Below are 18,733 nucleotides of genomic sequence, written 5' to 3' on the forward strand. Positions count from 1 at the left end.
TTGATCCTTTAGTATCAAATTCACACAACTGACATCATCAGAATTAATGATGAGGAAGTGGAAGTGAACACACCTGAACACCCTGACATCAGTATGCATATTCTCCATAAGGCTCTCTACACATAAACTAAGGTGTTTATAATGATTTTTTTTTTTTAACAATCAAGAGATTCTTTATATGGTGATCATTTCCTTTATTCTCGTGACCTTCATGTTTGATTCAGGGGTAACATTGTAAGGAGAAATAAAAAGCTTTTCACTCTTTGGGGTCAAAGGGACGAGTAACCTTTGTTATTAACATTTTACATGTTATTATTTTACACGTTAATGGGTAATTCCATTACTCACCTAACTCGTTAGTTCTCACCTCCACCTGTCAATTCACATATGAATCCTGCTCCGGCTATGGGTGAAGTACAGCTGACATCATTATAGCGCCCATAGTATCTGCGATAATTTCTGTACATTTGCGTGCAGTTCTCTTGAACATTGTTAGGTTCTCCTTCTGCCCAGGGCCATTCTCCTTGATTGGACGCATTGACTGTGCTGTTATCACTTAACCATCTCCACACTCCAGTTGATATATCTTTCCACAAACCTATGAAGTATTCAGTGGTATTCTGTTTTTGGATAGTTTGTTTCAGGAAGTTCCATTCCTCAGGACTCTCAATAGAAACAAGGTTAGATCCAGACTGTTCATTACAGATTTTTTTGCTTCCATCCCAATTGTATTGGGTACCATTGCTCTCATAGAAAATGTACCTGGAACCATGGAAGTACTTCTCACAAGCTGAATGTAAAAATAAAATAAAAAAAAGACACACCCCATTTATCTTATCAGTCGATAACACCTTGGCACCTTGGGAACAAATTTAAAAGCAGAAACAAACTGCTCAAAAACTAATTATCTTTGAAGTTAAATAGCATCCCAAACCAGCTCAGTGAACGTTTATTCGATTGCATTTGTATAAGCCATGCTTATAATCGCTCCAGTGGCGGTTGAAGTCAAAGGAACCGTCGATTCTTTTCTGGAATACCGTCTATCCTGCACCGGCCCTTGTTTGGTCGCAGAAGACATCAAAAGCTGATCGGTCGTCAGGTTTGATAGTTGCTATAGATCTAATTTAATATATTATTATCTTTATTGTGTTTTGTGCTGTGTTTCTTGGTTTTTGTTGTTATTGTTGTCTTTTATTTGGTGTGTGATTCGCTTTATACGAAGAGTGTTTGCTCCATTTTAAAAATTCCAGTTTCCTTCTTGATGCATTTTAGGTTTATTTCAATGTTGGATCCTGAGCGATAGTGTGTAGAAAAAGCACAATCCCTGTTGTGTACTAATTTTATTGAATTCTATTTTCAGCTAACAAAACCTTAATTTCGGCTTTGTTTACCCAAATGTCATCCCAGGGCGCATATCATATAAACGCAATAGCCTTTTCTGACAAGAAAAGTAAACTATTTATTTATTAATGAATCAAAATGAAGGATCAACAATCTCTGAATAAAAATCGTAAAGTGCGTTGGCGCTAAGGCTCAAGATGAAAAAATGCTTTGAAACACAATACAATGGGAGTTATCTTTTTAAATACACAAAATTCTCATTTACTGACTTGGTCCTCACCGTCAGAAGAAATTTTTCAGGTACACGGCAAAATTCGGCCTGTGGCAAATCTTTCAGTTGTCGATTTTCGCTCATAGCGTGAGAAGTGCCATTATCAAAGCCACTGAATAAGAGACTCTCAGTTTTTCTTTCGGTATTTTGGTTTTTCCTCCCTTTCCAGAAAATTCTGAGCATGACTGTCTGTAAGATGTTTCAGTGTTTAGTAGCCATAATCCGAAAAAATTCGCGAAAGGCGAGTGACGAGTAAGCAACTGATTAGCGATATCAAGCAAACGTGAAAATTACAATAATTCTCACGTCTGTTGTTACGGCTTTTCTCAAGGGGAGAAATCCTATTAAACTCCGAAAACATTACTCTCGGAAAATTCAGACGAGATTATTTCGCTAATAATACCAAGCTCTTTACATGGATGATGAAGTCCACAAAATTTCCGTGAAAAGAACAATCATGCAATCTTGAATTACTAACTCGGTGAAAGTTAGCGGAGGATGTTGGGTTATTTAACATGATTCAAAACCGACATTAAACAGTATACTTAAATTTGATCATAAATGTTTTTAACATCCTCCGTCGCTCGGCTTGCAAGTCTTTAAAAAATCTCCTAATCAACCAAAAACGCACTCTATCCCAAGATTCTTCCCTCAATAAATCATCTTCTCTTAATTGAACTCGAAAGTAAAGTTCTGGGTCAGTCTCACTCTCAGAATAAATCTAAAATCAAACACCACTACCTCGAGTAACCAAATAATGAAACTCGACGTTCGCTTAACACCCCAACAGAGAGAGGCTTGTTTTAGGACCAGACAGATTATTATATGTATATATCCGACGTAAATAACACATTAGACTATTACATGAAAGATCTTTGACGAATAAACTGAAGCAACGATCCAAAAACACGAATGAAATCAATTCTAGTTGAAGTGCCTCATTTCAATTTAGTTTTTTTGAAGGAAATAACAGATGTACACACGCCATTGCAGTAAACTAACGAGCAAACTCTCACAACCACAAAATAGAAAAAAAAAGGTATTTACTTGTAATTACTGTCCTTGCCATTTACTTACTGAACAAAACAGTCTCCGTACATTAATTAATCGCAATGAGAGTGAAAAATACTTTCCGTAAGATCATTGTCTGTTTTTGAGAAACACGTTGTCGTGACAGTCTTAGCCAAAGGAACTAGCCAAAGTATTTCCGTTGTTTTTTTAAAAAGTGTACTTGCGCTTTTTCTTCTTACGCGCTCTCTAAATGACAAGTGTCGGATTGCGACAGATATACTTGTAAAAATAATGTTTCTAAGTTTATCGTATCAAGAAAAGCGGATCGGCCTAAAGTTGAGCAGGCTTTGTTTAACGATTAACAATGACCGTATATGGCTACTTTGGAACAATGGCGGAAACAACTTTAAAATACACGCGGGAGTTTTCAAAATTTCCGATTATCATACGAGCGGTAGATTTAAACCAAAACTGATGATAAGACAAATCCTCTCCGTGAGGGTGATTCTGGTAGATTTTTTAGGATGCAAATAGTCACGGTGGGGTGGATGGTGGGGTGACTGTAGCTTTCGTATCTGAAATAAAGAGATATCACCGTTTTTTCCTTTACATTGCCTAAAACTGGCGAAATATATATATCTATATATATTTAGAGGCTCACTGTGCGATACAAAGGTGATGAGAGCATGTGTAACCTGGTATTAACGTCTGAAGCCTACCACGCCGTTGAATCATGTAAAAGACTATCGTCATTTACTCGATTGTTTAATGTGCGTGTATTTAAACTTAAATGGAAATAGTCGCACACGCTAGTCAATTTCTCCCATTCGACTCGACTGTTCAATCCGAGTATATTTAAATTTCGCGCTTCGTAAGCAAGAAAAACTGAATAATCTCCTCCCACAACTTTTTTGTGTTTACACAAACCGACATCTAATTGATACCTATTCATCCTTTTGTGTGATAGCAGGAGGTGAGATTTTTTTCGCATAGTCATGTTCTGCTAGTTTCTTCTTTTTTTTTTGCTCAACAGGTTACGTGTATTCAATCACGTCACTGACGTTGTCAGATTCATCTACCAAATTTTAGGGCAATCAAATTTCGCGCGACGAAAGTTATCCTATTTTCTTAGTTTGCATAAAGCGCTGCGCAATCGCCTCCCATAATTTTCTTTCGCGCTATAAAACGCCTCCTAAGAGAAACTCAATTGAAATCCTATCGTGACAATTTAACGTTACGGCGCTTTGAAAACACTAGACAAATTTAAAAACAAGTAATTTAGTGTTAACAACTGAGTTGAAAATGTAAACTGGCAACCGTAAAGAGTAAAGAAGCTGACGTTTCGAGTGTTAGCCCTTCGTCAATCGATTAAATTACCTGCTATACTCTCCCACTCTTTTCACATCATCTTAAAGCGGTGAAAAAAAGTCACACCTTCGTTAGATGCCACGCGCAAATCCGCTGTAAAACTCTGATAGTTTTTAATGATAAAGACTTACTTTTAAGCAGGACCTGCTTTTTTTTTTGCAAAAGATAAATAAAAAAAAAACTCGCACCTTCTTCACTATGAGACTTGTGAGAGAAAAAATATCACACCCTCATCTTGCCACGCGTTTGATTGAAAACGAAAATAACTCAAATACATGCTCTCGCAAAAACTAGAAGCCTTTTGAATCATCTTTCTTATAGCGGAAATGAAGATGTTTCGGTGAAGCCTCTCTATTTAATTTGCATGACCTCTTTTGAATTACCATTTTTACTCGCTCAAAAATTGTTCAGTTTATGGAAGATCTTTCCGTCATTACAGCCCTAAATCGTTCGGCTTCTTTTGGAAAGAATTCCGTTGAGTTTAAGGAAAAAATAAAAATGTTATTCAACAGCCTATGTCGGTTCTTCTTGGAAATTAAACACTACAATTAACGCTTCAACTGAAAATTTTTCCCCTTCACCCAACTTCCCGTCTCACTTATTCATGCATAAAGGGTCAGCGGCCTTTTGGATAGCTTGATATAGTTTAACTGCAGTCAGTTTCGATTGGATTCGGGTCCACTTAAGCATTAACATTCAATGTCGCCGTCGGGCACTAAATATCACATTAATTATCTAGAACTGTTTTGAATCTTTTCAATTCACTTAGTTTTCGCTTGAACAAGCAAGAAGAGTAACATATCAAAACAGCTAATAAAATAAAAGTTATTACATTGTATCAATCCATCAATTTTCTCATGCAACATACCCATACTGACGCGATTGACACAAGGGAAACAACTTTAAAGCTACAACTAGATGAAAGCCACTGAAAGATGAGGGGTTCTTTGATATGATTGTTAAATCAACATTATTCAATATACAAAAATTTTATCTCTTCTATCTACTAGTTCTGTCTCAAAAACAAACAAACAAAGGATAATCCCATCCTTGCTCGACCTTCCCTCTTGATAAATGCTTGTTATAATCGATCAAAACGCGCTCTACCTTGAGGTTTATCTCGCAATTCTCTTGATTCATCGCGGAAGTGAAGCGTTTAATCAGTCTAATGATCAAAATAGTTATACAAATAGTTATATAAATAACTTATCAATACCAACACCTTCGCTAAATCCATCGTTCAATGCTTTGGATGAGGATATTTGAAACGCAACGAAAGTGCATTTAAGGTACACTTGCACGGCCAGTTAAGATATAGATGCAATTTCCGGTCACTCAAGGCGGGACTGGGAATGATACAGCGGAAGTATTAAGAGAGATCGCGCCTCAAGGAAACTTTGAAATATTATTAGTTTTACGACAAGTTGATTTCAATCAAAAATAAGATAACGAAAAGAGAAATTTAAGATGAGAAAACAACACAGTCTCCCAAATATATATTTTAACTACAGTTATTTTCGGATGGATTCGGACCACTCAAGCATTAACATATTCAGGAGTAGGTATTTGATTCACATATTCAATGTCCCTGTCGGGCGCTAAAAGTTACATTAACTAGACGCATATTTGTGCTTGCTCAGGCTTCCTGTCGGAAAGAAACTTAGGTTTTGTGCCTGCATTTGTGTGGGTCTGCTGCGAACGCCAAGAGCATATTTTTGTATACGTTTTGAGCATATTATACTCAGTATCTGTGCTGATTTTGGACCGCAAAAACCGCGCTTCTTCCGGTGTTACACCCTAGCATTTGCTTATCAGCCAAAACGTCGCGCATTCGTGTTAAGGACTTGATTGCTATTTGCGACTGGACAAAAAAAAAAAAAAAACGAAGCCGGAATTTCAACTCAGGCGTTTCCTTTGGAAAGCCGAAGTAATCATCTAAACACTGTTTTGAATCTTTCCAATTCACTCAGTTTTCTCTTGAACAAGCAAGAGGAGTAATATATTAGAACATTGAATAAAGTAAAAGTCAGCACATTGTATAAATCCATTAATTTCTCATGCAACACATCCAAACTGACACGATAGACACAGGGGAAACAGCTTTAAAGCTACAGCTAGATGAAAGGTATTGGAGGATGTAGGGTTCTTTAATATGTTAGTTAAATCAACATTATTCAACGTACATAAATTTGATCACTATCATCGCTTAATCCTTCCTCGAAAAAAAAAACTATGTAATCCATATCCGTCGCTCTTGATAAATGTTTGTTATAATCGGTCAAAACGCGTTGTACCCTGAGGTTTATTTCGCGATTCTCTTGATTCATCACGAAAATGAAGCGTTTAATTTAATCAGTTTGATGGTCAAAATAGTTTAAAATCAAGTGCCACCATCCAGAAAACAACTAAATAATGAAACTAGATATTCGATCGAGAGCTCACCCTTCACTATGAACTTTAGAATGATAAAAGATTCCTTTCACACTTACTTGCTCCCGACAGTAGCAAATTGACTCCAAGAAGAATCAACACCAGCACCTTGGCTAAATCCATCGTTCAATGCTTTGGATGAGGGTATTTGAAACGTAACCAAAGTGCATTAAAGGTACGCTTGGACGACCAATTAAGATATAGACGCAATTTTCGGTCACTCAAGGTGAGACTGAGGATGATACAGCGGAAGTATTACGGAAAGGATAGTGAGAGTGACTCGCCCATACAACATTGCTGAATATTGTTTGGATTGTTCTTTAAAGGCTTTGCCGACGGGGGTTGAGGTCGTCAGGGTCACGCATTGTCTGGGAAACTTTGCAACACTATTAAGGAAAAAGTTTCCTCATTCATGTCCCTGGTCAGTGGAAATTTACGAAACTTATTTCTACAGTTTTCCGCTATATCCAATTTGGACATCAACGTAATATCTGGGCGTCTTCTAACAGAGCGGAACTCAGTGCATCAAAGAAGATCAAAGATGAGAACCAAATGAATAAAAATATGTCCTGGTATTCCTTGAAACAAGAATATTCGAGCATTTCAAGAGAAATTTAAACCTACGTGCATAGGGACATGTATATGAAAGTGATTGCGGTCACTTCGTCAGTAAATTGGGTTTCCTCCTGACTATCACTTCAGCGATGAAAAAACGCGACAAAAACAAACCAAACCAATTAATTAAATAAATAAATTGATGCGTAATCTGATTTTGATGAATTAAAGCTTTCGTTCGAGTATGATACTTAAGTGTAAGCTATATTCAGGAATTTGGAGTGTTTTTCGGTTGACTTAAATTCAGACTTCTTGATTTCCAATCAGTCTTAATAAAGTCACTCAATCCATCTATTTATATATATTTTTTTCTTTTTTTTTTAATACTTGTTTAATGAAATTTTCGGAAATATTTCAGTTAGAGACTTTATTCTCCGAAAGATTGTATAAAGTAATGTTTGAGATTCTTCTTAAGATTCAACATTGAGTCAACCAGATAAATATCCTCAGCCAGCGATCAGAATGAACAAAATGTGATATGGCAATCTATCAACAGTCATTTCGCATCTCACAGGAAAGTGCTGATAGCATGATTTGAACCAGAGCGTTTTACGAGGCATACATGGTAGAGCGAGACGAGTGATCGGATCATTCCTATTAGACTTCGGAAAAAAAAAATTGTCGAATGAACGCGTTCTCGACTTCCCCGCGCTCCAAAATATAAACAATTATCTTTTTCTTATTAATTTATTTAGTCTATGTGACACGATGGCCCATTTCCTTTTGTTGAGGGCCTGTTCATATCTTTGTCTATTTACTTCTCTGCGGGATTTCTGATTTGTAGTGTCACGGGAACTGATTAAGGAAGTGCTTGATAAGGCTCCACCTACCTCTGATGCACTTAATTTTCTATTTTTGCTTATCCGATCTATCGTCCTAATTGTTCATAATCCTTGCAGGTTGCTGGCGATAACTTGTAAATTAGCCATGGAGTTGAAACAGGGAACTAGGTCAAAAGGTCAAACAAGAAGGGAAGAGGGAATGTACGAAGGCTGAAAACGATGAAGGGTGATGAGAAACAAAGAACGTGTTGAACGGACTGGATCATGATGATTTTACACGGCTCGTATTCACATTCACTGTTTTTTTTTTTTTAACATGTTTGTGACAGCGTGAAATTTCCCATGACCAAGAATCTTTGATCATTGCCTCAGGCTTATCTATCGATAAACCATTGATGATCGATTATTTTTGCTACTTTACGATCCCTAGGAAGAGTTGGACCGATTCTTCTTAACATGAGAACTTGATACACTATCGCTGCCAGCTGACACACGTTTACAAACATCTACTTTTGGTCATTAACTTTGCGAGAAAGGCCGGAATCTATAATGGTGTATGACGCATAGGGAAGTTTGCAGTTGTTATTATGCAATCAACAAATGAACTCCACGTTACCGTACCTCTGTTTTGGAGTATATCACATATAACGACGAAATATGCTCACGAGGCACAGCCGCGTGAACACAGCAGTCGAACGTTTGTGCATGTGTGAATTGACTTGGTGCGCTTTCTGGCTGTAAAAACAATTTAGTCTTACACGAGTAACAAACAATTACACATCCGGGAAGTCATGGTTTTTTTAAGATGAACTCGTTGCATTCGAAAAGTCTGGAGTTTCCTTTTTACCTATGAGGGTCACAGTGGGATGACGGCACTCGCGACTAACTTCCTTCCTTCGTGATCAAATAAACAATTTTACCAGTTTACATTTGACGGTTTCTTTTTTCGGCTACCGGTTAAAATTTGTCGATTTGTATTTTTTAGGACAGAAGTTGTTGTCATTGTTGTTGTTGTTGTTGTTGGTTTTTTTTTCGTTTTTAGGAGAATGGATCTTCTCACTCACGCCCGAGGTTTGACCGCTGTGCTAGCTGAGCCGGTATTACCGATTTTCTTTACATAAATATTCAGTTTGGAGGATGAGTAATTGCTTGAATTAAAAGCTTGGTGATTGAACAGTTATATATTTCACGCATGTAAAACAAATTAAGCATTGCCGGAGTACCCTTCCGTACAACAGTTATTAGCAAATAGTCATGTCATTTTAATTAGTGTAGGATCAATATGTATCGCAAATACTCCAATCACGTTAACAAATATTTCCCTTTTATTAAACAAAATTTTCATGTATTTATCGAATTTTCTGTTGATTTTTTGTCTATATGATACATCATACCGTGGTATTTGAAAATAAAACCGCTAAAATAGGTATAACAACACGACACATTTGACGCTGCGGTTTAATTCAACGTCATCCAACCTCGGGAATTTATGCCTTTATCAAATTCTTACACTTAACTCGTTATTTGGACTGTGCGTGAAGGGAAAACTTCCCTCTAGCATAAAACTAAACACCAAGAACAAAGTGCATTGAACTCTTGAAATGTTTTCTTTCATTACACCCATGCGCGGGACGCTGACTACGGGTATTTGTATTTGTATTTGTCGGGTATTTGTGATGACAAACAAGTAATTAACGATCAGTAACTATAATTAGAGGGCCTGCTCGTTTCTTGCAGTTTTATTTATTTTTTTTTATCTCTTTTTTTTTTATCATTAAAACATTCCTGAGATGGGAAACGAGTTTCACTTATGTTCATCGTCCTTTGTCTCCTTGCTGTCTTGGCGTGATCAATTTGGGCGTACACTGTTTGGGACTGGTCTTTGACAAGCTTTGCACTGTTTTCGCGGGAATAGATCAGATTTGCGTACACAAGGCCACGGTATAGAGCGAGCTTCTACATCGAATATGGAACAATAATACCTTATGGGCATTTCGTGAAACAAGTGACATTAAATAACGATAGCAAGACAGTAACGAGGTTAACAAAAAAAACAAGAAAACAAGCAAACAACAACAACATTAAAAGAGAAATAAAACACCAAGGATTGTAAACGAATTTGATTAGATAATCGGTTGAGGGTTTCCTTATTTTGGTTCTGATCGAGGGTTTTTTTTTCCAAATTTATTTTGATCAGTTTAGCCGGTCTTATTATTATTATTATTTTTTGTTTATTTTTTTGTTGAAGAGGATCCTCTAGATACTTCAACAAAAGTCCAGCTGCCGTGCTCCAGCTACACGTTTGATTATCATACGTAGAACGTAGACATTATGAATCGAAGAAGTAAATGTTTATATTAAGATTGTTTCCTTTATCAAACAGTACTGAAGAAGAAACAGGGCGTCATATATACAAAAAAAAGAAGCCAAAAAATAAAAACAAAATAAAATCAAAAGAAACGAAAAAGAAACTTTAGTTAGAATTTGCGAAAAGTTTACCTGTGGCGGTTCTTCTTCTTTTTTGTCTTGTCAACAACTGCATACAAGTATTCAATGTTCCCGCCAGCCTGAGGTGTCTCATTCCCTGCAGCCTCGGTGTTAACGTTGTTCTTGAGCCCTGATTCAGTTTGATGAGACGAACGGTTCTCTTGTGTCAGAGACGGAGGCTTACATGTAAGATCTACACAGGACGCCCGTTTACAAGTGAATCACTTCATAAGGGCGGCCCGAAGTTTTTTCGCGAGCACTAACTTCAGAACTGGCTCTACCTTTTCTTTCTTTATGAACTACCGCGTAAACATGATCCTTGTTTTCTTCTTTTTCATCGCACAGAGTAGATGGCTGCTGTATTCTTCTATCACCACTCACCAACATTGTGTTTTCTCCTGCTCTTTCCTGAATATCTGAATGCCCCTCTCCTTACTGAACTCGACTTTCGATTAGTCCCAACGTTATCATAGCCGCGCTCTTTTTTGCAGTCGCTCACTGTTTCGTAGGTGGTCAACCCAGATTCCGTTCGTGAAAAGGTCAGGTGAACAGTAAGCTCAGCGGAGCTATGTGTTTGCTGAACATGCACAGGGTCGAGTGATGTCTGTTCAGAGCTTGAAGGCCTCTCGTAAGTGCACATGATACGATCTTTGTCTAAACGTCATCTATGACATAAGAAATAAGGTTTACTGAAATTTTTAGGCAGTAAATTGCTTATTAAAAAATTTTACCCGGTTTGTTTTTACCCTGATAATTTCTCTAACAGCTGTTTTTCGGGATCAGCAGTTTTACTTTTAATTACTCAGCTGTTGTGACATCAGTTAATTTTTTTCACCATACACCCAGGTACTGCTATATCTTCTTCCGACCATACTTCAATCTCAGAACCTCGCTTTCGTAACGAGGACCATGATACGCAAAATGCCGTGGGTAACTGTAACTTAAGGACCGTTTTTCGCTGTCCTGGAGACAGGTGAAACCCAGCTAAAGCGACACACCGAGGTGCTTTTCATTGTCTCTCTCATCTGATCAGTTTGTTGCGTTGTTTATTTTTCCTTTTGGATACAAATGCTTTAATAGCTTCCGGGACAGTGGTTTGCCAAATATAACTGGGAGGCTGAAAGAAAACCTTTTCTCTCAATATACTCGGTGATATGCAGAAGTTCTAAAAGTGCACTAAAATATGTTAGTAATCTGGTGTATACTTACTTAATGTAACATAATTTCCGTAGTAATCCCCAAAATCGTGTCACCAATTAATTTTCACCATTGTCGTCGTTGTTACTGTTGGCAGAAAATAAATAAATAGCAAATAAAAAATCGCTGACATATTTTGAACCCCTCCCTAAATCCCCTTGAATAACCACTTCGACAGCCTGTGCTGAAGAGTTTCATTAGAGTGAGGGGCTGGAAAAGAAACTAACTTGAGCTTCGCTTTCAGGCTAAGCTAAATCTATATATTAGAAAATGTGTTCAAACATCTGCAGGACCCTTCACGACCTCCTCCCACCATGCTCTGACGACGAGCAGTCAATCTGCCTAATAATCTTCTTGATAACCGCTGCTATGAACCATATTACAGAAGACTGCGATGATGACAGAAATTTTTCTTTTTGGATTTCTACGGTCAAGGTACTCACGAAGTAAAGGTGAGAAGACAGACTCCTCGTGGAAATGTTAAAAATAATGCCTCATAACTTTAAATACGCTAGGCTGAGTGTTTAGCTGGCTTTTTTCCAAACTGTCGCAATAACAAATAAGAAAACAATTCACGTATGCAGTAGAAAGAACAATAAGGGTAGCGACAAGAGGCCTTGAGGTGCTTTCAGGTCAAACAGAGCTAAAGCTGAAACATGACAGCCCTTCACATGTGCGATATTAAGCAGTCGAACCACCTAAAGGAGTAATGAAATAGGATACTTTTTTTCATGCTGCGATGGAAATTAATCTTTCCTGTTGAACTGTCGTGTTGTGTCTCCTCCCAGGTGTACATGATGTCGAACGATCAAACCAGAGATTGCCAGAAAAGACTGAGTCTTGGTCAGACGCCAAATGATAACGTCATTGGAATTGAAGGAGGCAACATGTGGCTGCAAACAGCTCAGGGAAACAACGGATATGCCACGCTTAACAGAAGTCAAATGCAGGTATGAAGCAGGATAATTAAGCATTAAGTGTTAACCAATAGTCCCTTTGTTATTGTTAGCGCTGAAGAACTTTGGCCGGAGCGACGCGAAAAATTTCTGACTAATCAGAAAAAAGAAATTTCGGTGTATTTTTAACCTCTCTCTGCGTACTTTGTTTTTTTGTCGGATAGTTTGTTATCATGCTCGTGATAAACAAATAGGACGGTAAAAATTTCCGCACAGCTCCATACTATTGTAAAACAAATCTGTTTTTCCAGTGGAAATGTATTCTTTTTGTCATTGTTTTCTCCATCCAAGAACTGAATGCATAATGTGGTATGGGGCTGTCCCGAAATTTTACCAACCGCACTTCTGCTGCGTGGTCTACCGGTTTTGTTATCACTAGTATGATTACAGACCGAATTGGACTCCATTCAGCCCTATTACCATTACTTATTATGCACACAAAGAATTAAGTCTGACTTGCGTAGCGCACGCGAGATTTGAACTACTCTCATACTATGAAAGATTACTCTGACAGCGGCGAAGTCGTGATTCGATAGTCCGTCGAGCGAGAAAGTGAAAGTTTCTCCTCCAACTTTCTCGCTGCTATTTTCTGCCCTCAAATGTTCTTTTCGCTGTCTTACCTTCAGCGTTTAAATTTCCCGCTCGTATGCTAATCGGAAACTTCGACAAATCCCTCATGTGTTCTGAAGCTTTTGCGCCATGGTTCAAAAATGGCTATATAGGGTCATTATAACAAGCCTATTATTAGTTCCCAAGTAAACATTTGGTAAAGGATGTCGATGTTATCATAAGAATGATTTAAGTTCAGTAAAGTTACTGTAACCCTTGGAATTATTTTATTCGACTTATTTTCAGGAAATATTTTTATGTTATCGTTTTCATCGAATTTAATTTTCGGGGCCAAGTCAAGAAAGCATTTGAGCTCAAAAATATGTTTTTACATAATTGATTCTTCAGGTAGTCCATAATTGCTTAGTGCTGTGTTCGTGATAAACGATTCATCGAGGAGAATTGACTGGCCATGGTGTTATTACTTTGCCAAAGAAACTACCCTCTTTGCCCTTACAGATGCACGTGCGTTTAATATTAGGACAGCCGCGTCTTAGAATTAGAACCGAGGTGCCTGATATCCATATCATGATGCAATTCACTGATAACTTCGTTTTTGATGTTTGAGAACACACTGAGAGGCAGTTGTAAGTCGGCATGGACAAATCTTGTAATTTTGCGGTATTTTAAGGTATCCTTGTCCTATGCGGAACTATATATGCAAATAATTATATTGCCATGATTGATAGCTTTATAGGTGCTTTTCTATTTTAAGTGTGTTACCTGGCCATAAAGAACAGATGACTCGGCATCGGGTGACTCAAATTAACTTTACTCGACTAATTTGATTACTCTATAAATAGTCTTGAAAGTTTTAAATTACCGGTAGGTATAGAATAAAAGAATGAAACAGGAATACTGTCCTAATGCTTTTTTTTTTTAATTTACTGCACGACTGTCTAACACGCAAGTCGACTTTTCCTTAAAAATTTCCGCTTTCAGTGTTACGCGACATGTCATCTGTTTTCGGCCTCTTACAGTTTCATAATTCAGAGATAAAACATCGTTCAATTGATATGTCAATTTTCTTCGGAAAAACTACGCTTCGCAGACACAGCACCCTTTGCATTGCGCGCTTTGGCTGATTCTATAGTGTATCCATCAACTACATTTACATTTCAAGTTGATGCTTCATGGAAAATTCAAAACTTAGCGCATCAGAGAAGGTAATGGGGGCAGTAAATTTAGTAGATAGATGGAATAAGCTGCCTATGGACACTCGCTTTGAGACTAAAAAAAGAACATTGAGGTCGAAACCTTGAAATGTTATATTGTTATAATCTTATTAAAGTGTGGAAATGGGGCGTATTTTATCGTTATAATCCTACTTAATTACCATTTCGGTGGTCTGTTTCTATTTGGGGTAAAGGACTCCTTTACAGATCTTCCACGTGGCCCTTTTTATCTTATCATTTATCTTTATTTTTTGCTTTTGTTTAGAAGCTACTAACCATTATATCGTAATGAATATCAGACTTGATCTATGAGCATCACGACGATATAACATGAACATAACTCATGAAGGCAAGGATTATCTTCAATTCCCTCTACATTTACCAGTTCTCGGCAATAACAAATCAATTATAAGCACGATTAATGCATGTATCCTCGCTAAATTCATCGTCCGAAACCAATGTTTTCGATAAGAAAGTTGAAAATGTCACGAAAGTGAAAGTTACGCTTGGACGACCAGTTAAGGTATGGACGCAATTCCGGTCACTCTCAAGGTGTGACTTGGAATGAGCGGAAGTTTTGAGAGGGATCACGCTTCAAGGAAACTGTAAAAACAGATAAATAACAAGTCGATTTCAACCAAGAACAAGCATATGAAATAGAGAAATTTAGAATAATAAAACAACACAAACTCTCACGGTCGCTTCTCTTTTAGCATAAGGTTAAAGATTAAAGAGGACACAAAGTGTTCTGATTTATTCAGTTAAAGCAGGGGAGTATTACGTTGGATATTTTTGGTGTTCTTAAGATGCCTCGCCGACGGGATTGAGATCGTCAGGGTCAGGCATTGTGAACGAAGCTTAAAGCCACGTTTAAAGAAAATATCCCAACTCAAAACTCTCTCGATGGACTGTAAACATGGGTAGAAAACTATCAAGGGGATATTCAGTATTTCGACTTCCCGTATTCTTGAGACCGAAGTGCAATTGTATTTATTTTCATTTTTCAATGACTTTTAAGCCTGGTTATGTGATAAGTAATAAAACTCTATAAATGAACAGGTCCCATTCAGGTTATATCGTAAGGCGATAAACTAGTTAATGGATTTCAAAGAGCATATTTTGTTGGCATGTTTTGCTACCTACAAATGAAACCAGCTTTGTAGAATAAAATGACTTTCTCACAAAGTGTTTAGAGCATGACTGATTTTTCAGTTGTGTTTTTTCAATCTCCTCGTTTCCTTTACCGACTAACTTTGATGAATTTTAACTTCCTGAGGAAACTTCGTTTTAGTTCTCTAGCTCTGATCACAGAACTAATGCACGGTATGTCTTGGGTATCTGCAGTGTTGCATGCTTAAGGAAGTATGAAATGAGGAAGTTGTGCAAATTTTCTCTATGTAATTAGTTATATATAGCTAGACTATTATTTTTAATAGTACTACCATATGTGTACATAAACCCGAGACGGAAATGATAAAAAACATAACAAAACAAAACAAAAAATATTTGAGAGAAACCGCATTGAGTGGCCAATTATTCAGACTCTTTCGATTTACCTTGGGATTTTCGTTGATCTTGTAGAGATACTGTACCATGTTTTTCAAATTTCGATGCCGAGGCAATTCTTTTGAGAGGGGGTCTTACTAAGGGAGGGAGAGGTTAAGTCAGAGTGTGTAGCCACTCTTTCAACAAGAGGGTAATTTTTAGTCTGCAGACTAAGACTTCATCACCTTACTCCAGAACACTGATCTCTAGAACATTACCTAAATTGCAAGACAATTCCTGTTAGTCTGCCCACCACTTCAGACCCTGATTAAAATAAAGATGAGAAACAGAGAAAATAGGCCTAAAACGGCGCCAGAGTTTAAAGTTGCAAGTCTTAAGTCATTTTCCTTTGTTGGCACATATTTCAATCCAGCTTGTTCTAAATTCTTTGTTTGTATGTCTTTGTTAAGACGCACGCACACACGTACGTTCCTAATCTCCTCTCTTAGGTTAAACTGTCTCTTCCCCAGGAAAAGGTTCAAAAGTTAAAAACGTTTTAAAATTCTACCTTAAAAAAAATAATAACAGCAAAACAAAATATATGATTACAGGAATACCTCTATTTGGTTTACTGTTTCGTGGCAAAACTAAAACCATGCCAATGATGATCAACGCGATGATGAACAGTGCGGCCAAAAGAGCGACTATCCTTTGTTTTTATGTCATTAGGATCTTCAACTGTCTTCTGAGTTGTTGTTGACTGTCTGGGATCTACAAAAAGAGCTAAAATAAGTAATATCCACGACTGTGAGTTAAAGGTAATGAGGGGATTAATCCACAGTTATGTTAAGGACGGGTGGGGAAGCTCAGAAATTCTTCTAAAGGGCTTTTTCAAGGAACGCTGAGTTTTATGAGTGAGTTTTTTTTTTTTTTTTTTTTTAAGTGCACTCATAATCAGTTATTGCTATTTTAAGGGATAGATCGTTTAATAAGTTCTTCCTCACTTCTTGTTCCTTTTATTTACAAACACCCTCCTCCCTCCTCCCTCCTCCCTCCTCCCTCCTCCCTCCTCCCTCCTCCCTCCTCCCTCCTCCCTCCTCCCTCCTCCCTCCTCCCTCCTCCCTCCTCCCTCCTCCCTCCTCCCTCCTCCCTCCTCCCTCCTCCCTCCTTAACTCCCCTCGCCACCCTCCTAAACTCCTGCCACCCTCCTCCCCCTTGAATGCTCTGTTTAAACTGAGCCGCTCTGCAAGGTAACTTAAGGCGGGGTATGCAGTCAGCTACACAAGGGCTTTATTGCATGTGAAATATGTTTACACACTGTCAGTGCTATATACAAACTGTAAGATGACTCATCTCGTCACTTGTTTTTTGATCCACTATGAGCGCGATACTTAATCTTCACTTGAATTACTTTTAATCTTCTCGTTGGAGTGTGAACGATTGCAGCTGACGAACTTAACCAATGTTGGCTAAGTTTCCATCATTATGAAGTTCACGTAGATTAATTATTTGACAAGCAATGTTACTTGGCATTATCCCTTTGCAATAACCATGCGAAGCAGAGTGAGTAGCAAGTTTTATTTATTTATTTTGTTTGTTTGTTTCTTCAAGTGATCGGATCATTCCTATTAGACTTCGGAAAAAAAAATTGTCGAATGAACACGTTCTCGACTTCCCAGCGCTCCAAAATATAAATAATTATCTTTTTCTTACTAAATTATTTAGTCCATGTGACACGATGGCCCATTTCCTTTTGTTGAGGGCCTGTTCACATCTGTGTCTACTTTCTTCTCTGCTGGATTTCTGATTTGCTGTGTCACGTTTTAAACTGATTAAAGAAGTGCTTTGAAAAGGCTTCACCTGACACGTACTGATTTTCTTAGTTTCCTATAATCCTTACCGATTGCCGGCGATAACTTGCGCGAAATGCGGTCTTTTTGTTTGTTTGTTTTTTTTAAGACAACGATTAAATTAGCCATGAAATGGAAACAAGGAACTAGGTTACGAGGTCAAGCAACAGGGAAAAAGGGTGTGTATAAAGGCCGAAAACAATGAAGGGTGTTGTTTATTTGTCACAAAGAACGATGAAAGATCTGAGTCCGTCTTGGGAAATCGGCTGAGCTAAAAAGAACTTGCTAGACGGGCTGGACCATTTTATACGGCTCGTATTCACATTCACATTTCTTTTTTTGTAACATGTTCGTTACAGATGAATAACATATTTTTTTATCATTCTACATTTGAGTGTGAAATTTCCCATGACCAAGAATCTTTGATAATTGGTTCAGGCATATCAATCGATAAATCATTGATAATCGAATTATATTGGCTACTTTACCATACATAGAAAGAGTTGGACCGATTCTTCTTAACACGAGAACTCGATACTCTTTCGCTACCGACTGCTACACATTAACGCACATCTATTTTTGGCCCAAAAATAGATGTCTTTAACTTCATCATACAGTGTTAGATGTAACAGAAAATTTGTAGTTGTGACTATCTAATTAACAAATGAACTCCACGTTATCATGCCTCTGTTTAGGAATAGATCACATGTAACGACAAAATTTGGTAGGAAACAATAAGGTGGCTTACGAGGCGCAACCGAGTGGACAGTCACACGTTTGTGCATGTTGTGAGTCAGTGGCCTGCTCTCAGGTTGTCAAATCAATGTAGCTTCACACGGGCTTCAAACAGCTACACATACCGGGAAGTCATGTTTTTTTTTCAAATAAAACTGGTTATAATCAAAAAGTGGAGTTTTCCTTTCCCTGCTTTTGTTCCCTTTTAAAGGGGGTATCAGTGAGATAATGACTTTTCGACTAACATTAAAAAGTTTGGCCATTTTACGGCTAATGGTTAACTTCCTTCCCCATATGATAAGATAAAAATTTTTTATGGTGCAGGTTCTTTATCGACCAACGTTTAAAATTTGCAAATTTCTGCACTTTACGACTATATTTTTAGGCGGTTAAAAGATTTCTATGAAAGTTTCAACATTCA

The 18,733-nt window shown here is 37.6% G+C and overlaps 1 pseudogene; it reads right to left on the reverse strand.

Moving 5' to 3' along the window:
- Positions 1 to 356: 356 nt before the first annotated feature.
- On the reverse strand, positions 357 to 10,945 carry LOC131786248 (uncharacterized; annotated as a pseudogene).
- Between the last annotated feature and the right edge of the window lie 7,788 nt (positions 10,946 to 18,733).

Source organism: Pocillopora verrucosa, chromosome 14, assembly GCF_036669915.1.
Source record: "Pocillopora verrucosa isolate sample1 chromosome 14, ASM3666991v2, whole genome shotgun sequence".
Lineage (NCBI taxonomy): Eukaryota > Metazoa > Cnidaria > Anthozoa > Scleractinia > Pocilloporidae > Pocillopora > Pocillopora verrucosa.